This window comes from Rattus norvegicus, chromosome 9 (assembly GCF_036323735.1).
Source record: "Rattus norvegicus strain BN/NHsdMcwi chromosome 9, GRCr8, whole genome shotgun sequence".
NCBI lineage: Eukaryota > Metazoa > Chordata > Mammalia > Rodentia > Muridae > Rattus > Rattus norvegicus.
The window spans coordinates 94,007,738-94,018,640 of NC_086027.1; the positions used below are offsets into that span (position 1 = coordinate 94,007,738).

A 10,903-nucleotide genomic window follows, 5' to 3' on the forward strand; every position below is an offset into this window, starting at 1 on the left:
CCCTTATATTTCTGATGTTGGCCCTGGTGTCATGGTTAAATAGGAGCATCTTGAGGGTTGGGGGTGCTCTGAGGACAGAGTGGTGGGGATGGTGGACAGGGAGAAGCTAGCACACGGTGGCTTTCCCTGGGTCACCAAGGGAGTATGAGGTGTCCCCTCCATTGTCTTCTTTGGTCCCCCGGACTGAGCCAAGTACTGCTCACAGTCTGTGGCTGGAAATACCCACAGAGCTTTAGGAAATGTCCCCCAAGGTCAAGCTGCTTTTAAGTTGAGGTAAAGCTCCCTGCTGCGTGCTTTGTCAGATAACATCATCATCGCATGTCCTTAGGCACAAGGACGGCGTCATATTCGATACTCCGTCTAGGCAATTAGTAATTGTTCTCGGTGGATCGGAAGTGGTCTCAGGGTCACGCTGTCCAGCGAAGGCGGCCAGAGCCTTAGTTAAGTGGTCAGAGGAGGTAGAATTCAGTCTCGCCCTGAGATGAGGGTGCTGTGCACAGTGCAGGACGGGCACCAGCCGAGGGGTCGGAGGGCCTCTGGGAGCAAGAGACTCTGCCTCATGCAGACACACCCTGTCTTGACCCGGAACCTCTTGCGAGGTTTGTTTTGCTTACACTCTTCCATGTGCAATGCAATCTGCTGAAGTGCTTGCCAGATGTGTTCTTGAACTTGACCCATTCAGTTCTTGGGAGAAAGTAAACAAAGGAAAAGGCAGATAAATCCTGCAAAGGGCTACCCTTCACGTCCCATAGCACGGCAAATGGCAGCCATCCAGGAGTTTGGAGGCAAAGGAGGAGATCAAGGGAGTGCAGTGGGGGACCCAGAGTTGACTTGCATTACAGAGTTTAATACACAGTTTAGCACGGCATTTCAAGTTAGTGGGGACACACCAGTTATTCTTAATGAAACAACTGGCCATTTTTGACCAAACAAACCTGGATCCAACCTCCCTGGACAAAATTGGTTCTGAATGAATCAGGTTTTATACATAAAATAATTGCCAGTATTTCAAAAGAAAACAATTAAGAGTGATATAAGCACCATCCTCCCCACCCCCTGAGTTAGAATTGATGATTCTTTTTTTTATCTATTACAAAGTCTATCACGGCTTACAAAGAGCAGTCTCGGGGAACATGATGATCAAGCAGAATGTAAAAGGGCTAATTTCCGGGGTTGGGGATTTAGCTCAGCGGTAGAGCCCTTGCTTAGCGAGCGCAAGGCCCTGGGTTCGGTCCCCAGCTCTGAAAAAAAGAAAAAAGAAAAAAAAAGGGCTAATTTCCTTAATATTCAAAGGGTTTTTTTCCTCTAATAGCCAATAGGGATATAGCAAAGACTCAGAGCAGGCAACTTCCAGGTTGTTTAACTACAGCTGTGAGGAACGTGGGCCAAAACTCGAGAGAACGTTTTCACACTTCAAGTCAGGGTTGGCGTCTTCATTTGGGGTTGCCGTGTGTATTGTGAAGCGTTTGCTACATACAAGATACCTGAGGTTGGTGTGGCATTACCAACAAGGGAATGAAACTTACTGAGTGCTGTGTGTTTAGAAACCCACCAGACTTAAGTAGATAAGACTGTTATACTCTGCAAGGTGTCCTTTGAAAAGGTGACTTCCCCTCCCTTTCCTGCTGTCCCAAACGCTAAAGATAGACCCCATCACTAAATGATTAGCATGCTAATGGTTAATTCCAGCACTGGGAGGCAGAGGCAGGGGGATCTCTGTAAGTTTGAGACCAGCCTGGTCTACATATTGAGTTCTAGGACAGCCAGAGCTAATTATTAAGTAATTTTTCTTCAGATATCCACAACCCATAATGTTCAGTGACCTTTAAATAACATCAGAGTGTGTAAGCCTCCTTTATCTTCAGGGGTGTGTGTGTGTGTGTGCCCAGAGAAGGGCATCAGATGCCCTAGAGCTGGAGTTAGACATGGCTGTGAGCTAACATGAGTCTTCAAACTCAAGCTCATGGCCTCTGCAACAGCAAATTTACACCTAACCAGGGAGCCGTCTTTCAAGCCCCCTTTTTATTCAGTTTTATGCATCAACTAATGCAACATATAAAGTGCTTTGAGGCTTAGCTTGCAGAAATTCCTGTTTACATAAATGAATGCAGGACCTAGCCTTTGAGGTCCAGGTTAATGGCCAAGTCCTGACCATGGATGAGGAAGACCGTGACAGACCCCACTGGACCTTATCCCACCCTTACCATTGGCCACTGCACCTCCCTTTCCTCTCTATGGGAATCTCTGGACCCCAGCTCTCCCAAGATGGTGCTCTCGGGACTGCACTCCATTTAATTTCCTCCCTATCGATGGTGTGGTCTTAGATGTAGGCTTTTAAGAACAAGCTAAGAGAGCTGAGTCTGGTGAGGTGTGGCTTGCCCGGTCAACTGGTGGACCGAAGAACGACGTCCCTATGCAGTAACCACTTGCTCATGCTTTGTGTTCCGCTGGGGAAGCTTGGCTGGAGCTGGACATCCAGATGGATTCAGCCTCAACGGACTTCAGGCTCTGATCATTACTATTCCGCCCTAGCACCCTGGTAGTTCATCCATTGAGCTACGAGAGAATGGAGGCAGAAGGCACCAGTCCTTAAAGGCTGGGGTCAGGAGTTCCGGCCTATTACTTGATAGCGTTTTGCTGATATGATAAAGGCAAGTCATAAAACCTGCTCAGGTTCGAGGGGAGTGGGAGTGGTCCACCTCTAGAGGCAGGCAGGAAGATTCCCTTATCACCTCAGCCTCCGTCCCTCATGCTGCCAACACCTTAGGACCCCGGGGGGGGGGGTTATTCAAGGTGTAAACTATTACAAAGGCACATGTACTGGGTAGTTTTATGTCGAGGCACAAGCTAAGGTCATCTGAGAAAAGGAAACCTTAATGAGAGGATGTTTCCATCAGATCGGCTGTGGGCAGCCTGCAGAGCATTTTCTCCTTAGTGATTGATGCGGGGAGGGGGGGCAGTCCATTTTGCCTGATGGTCCTGAGTTCTGTAAGAAAGCAGGCTGAGCCAGTTATGGGAAGCAAGCCAGTCGGCAGCCTCCCTCCATGGCCTCTGCATCAGCTCCTGCCTCCAGGTGCCTGTCCTGTTTGAGTTCCTGTACTGACTTCCTTCAATGATAAACAGTGATAGGGAGGATGGGTAAGCAAAATAAACCCTTTCCTCCCCAAGTTGCTTTGGTCATGGTGTTTCATCACAGCAACGGAATCCCCAAGACAGCACACATAATCCAAAGTCAACCTTGAAAACATCAATTTCCCACATATAAAATAACTAATCTTGCAGAAACTTACCAGTTATGGTAATTCCTTTTTTTGAGTTTCTTCTTGAATGAACCATTTATCTAAGAGCCCTTACTGCAGTTTTCTTTGACTTTAAATTATGCAAGGAGCCACAAAATACCATCAGTTTTTTTCTCTGGCTCACTTGTACCCTCAATACTGGATTTCTCATATCCAACTATATTGACAGATGAGGTCTTCAATTCGGAATTACTGCTCTACAGTTTGATATATTCAGTCTACTGTATGATATAAAACTTAAACTTTAACAATGACTTTTGGGGCTCTTTCTGAAGTTTTACTACTAGAGTGCCTTCATAAACATTTTTTTAAACATTCTGCTTTTATTATTAAGAATGTGCGGGGGTTGGGGATTTAGCTCAGTGGTAGAGCGCTTGCCTAGCAAGCACAAGGCCCTGGGTTCGGTCCCCAGCTCCGAAAAAAAAAAAAAAGTGTGTGTGATGTGTGTCTGCATGCGTGTGTGTGTGCACATGTGCGTGCATGTCTGCGCATCTGTGTGCCTGCATGTCTGTGTGTTTGTGCGTGCACTCATGTGCATGCATGTGTGTGTGTACATGTGTGTGTGTACGTGTGTGTGTGTGTGTGTGTGTGTGTGTGTGTGTATTTGTATGTGTGAGCTCAGGTGCCCAAAGCCTGCAGAAGAAGTTAGCTAGAGTTACAAGCGCTGCGAGCCTCCCGAAATGGGTGCCAGGAACTGAGCTCAGGTCCTCCAGAGTAATTGGCATTTCAAACAGTGAGCCACCTTGCCAGCTTCCTGGTGGGCCTCTGGTGTGCCTGGCCAGGGCTTCTCTCTTATGGATACTGTGAGAGGTGGAGTCTGGTTCATCTCACACGGATTCTGCCCAGGCTGTTTGTAGGAGTTGGGCCAGCATCCTCGGCTGCTCTGCCGAGACGTGTCCCTCAGTCACCGTTCTTGCCCACACTGAATGTTGGAAATCCTTGACATATTTTGCTGGTGCCTTGGGAGCAAAAGGTTTTTTTCATTATGAGTTTAAGTTCACCTCTCTAATGACCAGGAGAAAGTTTGGCGTGACTATTGCATCTCAGATCCCCCTTTCCATAGACTGTGTTCTTCAGCCTATGCTCTGGACTGTGTTGCTTTCTCATTAGCTGGTGGGCGTTCTTAATATAGTCTGTGTCATTTTATATTCTGCCATCAATCTCCCAGTTTGTGGCTTTTCTCTTGCCTTCCTCGCGGTCTCCTCTATGAATAGAAATGATTCACCTCACTGCAGTCTGAGTTATCCATATTCTACTTAAACTTGTTACATCTTATTTCAGAAGTCCTATCCCAAATTGACAGATGTAGTCCTACTGTTTGTTTCTGATCACTTGAGTTCTGTATTTTATTCTATTTTTCTTATATAAACATGTGTTTATGTCCCTTGCAGGGGGACATTCAATGTAGAGGGCAGAGATCAATGTCAAGTGTGTTCCTCAATCACTTTCCGTGTTGTTGTGGTGGTGATGATGATGATGATGATGATGGTGGTGGTAGTGGTGATGATGGTGATGATGATGGTGGTGGTAGTGGTGATGATGGTGATGATGATGGTGGTGGTAGTGGTGATGATGGTGATGATGATGGTGGTGGTAGTGGTGGTGGTGGTGGTGGTGATGATGATGATGATGATGATGATGATGATGATGATGATGTAGGGTTGGTTTCCAATTTTCAATGTAGCTAAGGATGACCTTGGACTTTGGATCCTCCGGTCTTCATGCCTGGTTTACATCATGCTGGGGATCGAATCCGAGGCTTTGTGCATGGTAAACGAGCACCTGACAAGCCACATCCTCAGCCCTCCAGCTCCTGTCTCTTCCTCCCTAGCTGTGGAGTCCCAGGCAAACACCACACCACACCCAGATTTTTATGTGGATGCTGGTATTGGACTCATGTCCTCACGTTCACTCAGCAGTCGTCCTACTGACTGTGCCATCTCCTCAACCCCACTGTTTATAGCTCTTGAACTCTCTGGAGGGGCTGGAGAAATGGTTCAGCTTAAGAGCACTGGCTGTTCCTCCAGAGGACCTGAGTTCAGATCCCAGCACCCACAACAGTTGGCTCACAACTACCAGTAATTGCAGTCCAAGGGGATCTTTTTTTTTTTTTTCGGAGCTGGGGACCGAACCCAGGGCCTTGTGCTTGCTAGGCAAGCGCTCTACCACTGAGCTAAATCCCCAACCCCAGTCCAAGGGGATCTTAAGCCCACCTCTGGCCTTTGTGGGCACCCAGACACATGTAGCACACTCTTACGCAGAAACCTACATGTAAATAAAAATAAATCTGTAAAAAGTATATCTATACATACATATATACACACACACATATATATCCCCTGGATTTATTCTTTGGTATGGTATTCAGGGACAAGCATGCATTCTGAGTTTTCCTCCGTTTTGTTTCTTTCTCCACAGAGGTACAGTGTAAGTCTCCATATGCATAAGATCCATTCCAGGATACTTACCTGGCAGGGGAGACACCATGATCATGGAAAGTGGTTTTCCTAGGGTGAGGCTTATCCATTGAACTCCTGATGTGCTGACCCCTGTGATTTCCCCAAATGCTGGGAAACTCGACTGCATAATTTGTGATAATGGGGGACTGTGTTTGTGCTCTCCCCTGTTTAAAAAAAAGATCCATTTTAGGGCTTTCTACTTTGGGTCTATCATTTGAGCTCTAACCTATACTAAGAGAAAGTCTGGCTTTCTGCTGGGGTGAGCTTCCTGTGTTGGTTTTCTCTAGCACCCCAGTGCCTTTTTGTGGCTCTTTGATCTTCATATACATTTAAAACCAAAGATCCAATTCCAAGAATTCTCCATTTCTCTAATGGGCTTGTATTCAGCAGGGCACTTAATTTTTTTTTTATTTTGGCTTTTTATGTTTTCCAGAATAGTTTTCCACTTTCCTGGGTGGAGTTCTAGCAAAGCTTTCATGAAGTAGCTGATTCCTACATTTTTTATATTTATTATTATTAATATATATAAATAATTGCTGTAGTTTATAAAACATAAACTGCGTTATAGTATTGACTCAGCAGATGTGTCTGTGGGTCTGTCTTTCTTTTCTTTCCTTCTTTCCTTCTTTTTGGTTTTCGGAGACAGAATTTCTCTATATAGGCCTAGCTGTCCGGGCTCTCACTCTGTAAACCAGCAGAGCCTCCAACTCAGAGCTCTGACTGCCTCTGCCTCCTCAATGCTGAGATCAAAGGTGTGTGACACCACCAGTTGGCTGTTTCTTGTTCTAAGAAATACACGCCATTGTCTTGATTTTAAATACATTTTGTTTTCATTGCTCTTTTGGGTAATTTATTTTATTTTACTATGGAGTTGGAGATCAAATTCTTGGGCTCGTTAGGCAAACACCCTCAGCTCCAAGATTTACCTCTTTTCCCTAGGTCTGTCACACAAACGGAAGTTCAGGCGCCGTGGTAATAGCCACAAGAACATGGCTCTTGATTTTACAGGCATTTACCTTGAGTGTCATTTTTCAGATGTTAGGAGAATGCTCTTTTTTCAAAGTGTTTTTGTTTTGTTTTGTTATCAAAATACTAGCAATGAGTTTATTTTATCAAAAAGTTTGTTTTCTGTGTCAATCTACTGACTTACTCTGTTGACTCGCAGACAAATCATCGACTGGCTTGGCCACTGCACATTCTGGATCCCTCTGTGCCAGTGCATTCCATTCCCAGTGCATCCTCTAGGAGCCATAGCTATGAGTAGATTGTAATCTTCTCTTCTCATAGAGTCCTTGTCCAGGTTTCGTGTTGAAGTTTGGCTGGTCTCATAGGCTGTGTTGGGGGAATTGGTTTTATGATTCTTTGCCAAGAGGGGGAAAACATCGTCAGTAACTGTCTCCTCACATACATACAAACCCTCCTTAACCAGTGCGGGCCCTAAAGTAATCATTCAACAGCGTAAAATCTCAAATATGATGCCTTTGTTTGACCCAGAAATTTCACCTCTGGGAAACTTCATTGTTTCCTAGGGCTGTGATCCGACAAGCATATGCAAGCATGTGTACAAGAAGAGTGTTTATTGTTGCAATGGCATGAGACTGAAAACAGCCCCTAGCTCAGAAACGAGGTTTTCACGAAAGGTTTGATGTTTTGTTCCTGTCACAAACAGCGAGATAGACTTAATCTCTGCCAATTTCTCCAGAATCGGTGATTAGGGCAAAGTGGCGGCAGGTGTGTGCCTGTGTTTGCGTGTGCCTCCTGCTTGTGAATTTTAAAAAAGGGATACGTGCAGATGGGCACCTGCTATTTGTGAACGGATGCTAAAAGCCCCAGATTCACCAGTGACCTCTACAGAACAGGGCTGACAGCAAATGTAGGACTCCCTATCCTTCCACGCCTCGTTATAATTTCATGCCTCTGTGTGCACCTGCCCCTGGGCTGGAGAAAGCCCTGCTGGCAGAGATGCCCTCCCTTTCAGCTAACTGCAAGCCTCACTATATTTCCCTCTGGCCCTTGAATTCTGCCACTGTCCCAGAAAGGAAGCCTTGCATTCAGCCTAGGCTTGCCCAAAAGAATAGAGCAGTTGGAAATGTTAAGTTGACATAAATAGGAGGCTGCTGTAACCTCATGTAAGTGTTACCTTGGAAACCAGAGCCCTGGGTGGTCTCCATGGAAACCATCCTCAGCCTTCTGCCTGAAGGAGTTACCACCCACTGGTACTGGAGTCTTACTGATCAGAGACCTTAGTTCCTTGATAAATTCTTGGGAAATGATGGTGGCACAGTCCCTGCCCACCCTAAGATTGCCTGTTGTAGACACCACCTGTCTTCTGCCTGGGAAGAAAAGGCCTCCTATGGGGCCATCACATTCTCACAGAGAAGCTTAGCACAAACACAAGAGGCCACCCAAGCCAGCATTTGTGCTGTTCCCTGGGTGGGAAGAGACTCCATATTTGGAAGTTCAGGGCCCAGAGCCTACTATAAACCCCAGGAGTGGCTGAACAGCTGTACCAGGCTAATACTCTCTCTGCACTCAATTTGCCCTTCTATAAAGTGGAGGCTTTAGACTAAGTTATTCTGAAGGTGGTTTCCAGTTTTCATAATATCTGTATGTGTCCTGGCCTTCCCAGGAAGGAGAGATCAAACAGCAACAAGAGCAGGCTTCCTGGGGTTTCCCTGAACTCTGAAGGTTTGGGGAAGGACTGCCTCCAGGAGGTGGGGGAGGGGACCTGGATAGGGACAAGCAAAAGAAAAGAGGAGTAAGCCCTCCACGATCCAGACAACACTGGGCACAGCCACATAGAACATCCTAGGACTCTCTAATGCAGAAGTCCCTGAGGATCGGCTTGGGCACTAAAAGGGAGATTGAGCCCAGGACTAAGGGGAGGGCATAGGCAATGATAGCCTAGGCATAGGTGGGCATAGGCCGCACTGCCACTGCCACTCACCATGGCATCTCTCCATTCTCAGGCCGTTAGGCAGACTCCAGCCACGGGGATGGCTGGAGCTCAGGTAAGATTGACAGCTCCAGTCTCCCGCCTGGGTGACAAGGGATGTAGCCTGTCACCAGAAGCTAAATTCTCCCATCCTGACCCTTAGGAACTAGGGGGAGAAAATGGCAATGACTAGGGAGTGGGAGGCGGGGAGCAGGGGAGCGATGGGTCTGACAGGCTTGCCTGTCCACAGTCTCAGCATCATGCCTGCTTTCCACACCCAAGTTCCGGCTCTGCCCCCCCTCCCCTCCCGGCAGGCATACTATGAGCAAGGAACACAAAGCCATGTAAGCATGGCCACTAGGTTCAGGACTCCACAGTTTGCACAGCTGGGTTGGAATGAGTGTCTTTGTAAGTCATTGGCTAGGTCATCCCTGGGGTAGCACAAAGATCTTCCAAAAAGCTCTGTGAGTCAGGAAGGGAGTCTCAGTCCTCATCTAGATGGGCTTTCCTCCCTTCTGCTGGGGCTTCCCTCCAACATGGCGTCTTCCAAAATGAAGAAGCAGGAGCTGTCATGCCTTCTACTTCTTTATCTCCTCTACCTTTCTATTTTCTTCCCTCCCTCCCTCCCTCCCTCCTTCCCTCTCTCCCTCCCTCCCCACTTCCCTCCCTTCCTGTCTTCCTTTCTTCCATATTTTGGGTATCTCACACCATAGCCCCAGCTAGCCTGGAACTTGGTGCCATCCTTCTGTCTCAGTCTCCCAAGTGCTGGGATTACAAGTTTGAACCACTATGCCCAGTAAATGGTGACACCCAGTCACTTCTCTTACATCTGTTGGATAAAGCAGTTTGTAACCAAATCCAGGTTCAAGAAGGTGGGACATGAGCTCTGTTCCCCCAATCCGCAGGGGAGTAACAACATATGTGCACTGCCACAGGCCAAACATCTGGACCCATCTTTAGATAATTGAAAAACTTGTGAGCTCTCTCCAAGTCTCAGTTTCCCTTTGGATTAACTAGAGATGGTAAAATCGCTATTCATATCTAGGGAGTCAACCAGTTTCAGACCAAAAATATCCAGAAATTCCAAATAGTTCCAGGAAAAGCCCAAGTTAAATTTGCCATATCTAAAGCCTTCTGCTGAATCCATATGGCTGAGGGGATGTCCCCTGTCCTCACACTCTCCAGCACTCATTACTTACCTGGGCAAAGTCACCTGATACGGCATCAAGGAATTGAATCAGCCCAGGTTGGATGGGGTCATGGTACAACGAGGCTGTGACAATTTTATTGAGAGCCATCAGACTTTTTATATCTTTATCAGAGACAGACTATGATGGCAGCCACCACAGTTCTGTTGTAGTTACCAGGATACAATGATGTCTGCAAGCTATACAGGGTATACAAGATTAATGTCTAAGACTGATCATCCTATCAAGCCTCTAAGCTTCCTTGGCTTCCAAGGGAACATACAGAGAAACATAAAGAGGCCTGGATGGCTGACGGCCTGAGGAAGTACATTGGTCTCTCGGGAACCAGAAGGCATTTTGTGCCCCAGGAGCCACAGATTCTTTTTTTTTTTTTTTTTTTTTTGGTTTTTTTTTTTTTTTTCGGAGCTGGGGACTGAACCCAGGGCCTTGCGCTTCCTAGGCAAGCGCTCTACCACTGAGCTAAATCCCCAACCCGGAGCCACAGATTCTTATCAGAAAAACCTTTGATGCACGACTCTCTGAGGCAGCCAGGCCAGGCCAACTTTATGGTTCCCTGCAGACCACCTCATGTTTCCTTTATATATGACATGGTGAGGACTGTGTAGAAGCAGCTCAATGTGGGCAGTGCCACCCATGGGCTTGTGGTTCTGGGTTGTATAAAAAGGCAAAGTGAGCAAGCCATTAGGGAGCAAGCCAGTAAGCAGTGCTTCTCTGTAGCCTCTGACTCAGGTCATGCCTTCAGGTTCCTGCCTTGTGGTAGTTTGAATAACAATTGGCCCCCATAGGCTTATAGATTTGAAAACTTGGTCCCCAGGGACTGACACTATTTTGAAAGGATTAGAAGGATTTAGGAGGTGTGGCCATGTTGGAGAAAGTGTGTCCCTTAGAGGTTGGGGGGCTTTGAGGTTTCAAAAAGCCTATTCCAAGCCCAGTGTCTCTCTTTTCCTACTGCCCTCAGATCTAGATGTAGAAAACCCAGCTACTTTAGCACTCTGCCTATGT

At 46.7% G+C, this 10,903-nt stretch overlaps 1 non-coding gene across 1 annotated transcript; it reads left to right on the forward strand.

Annotated features, from left to right (window-relative positions):
• The first annotated feature begins 5,759 nt into the window (after nucleotides 1-5,759).
• On the forward strand, nucleotides 5,760-5,925 carry LOC120094894 (U1 spliceosomal RNA). The gene has a single exon (XR_005489587.1). It is a non-coding gene; the product is annotated as a U1 spliceosomal RNA (small nuclear RNA).
• The last annotated feature ends 4,978 nt before the right edge of the window (nucleotides 5,926-10,903 follow it).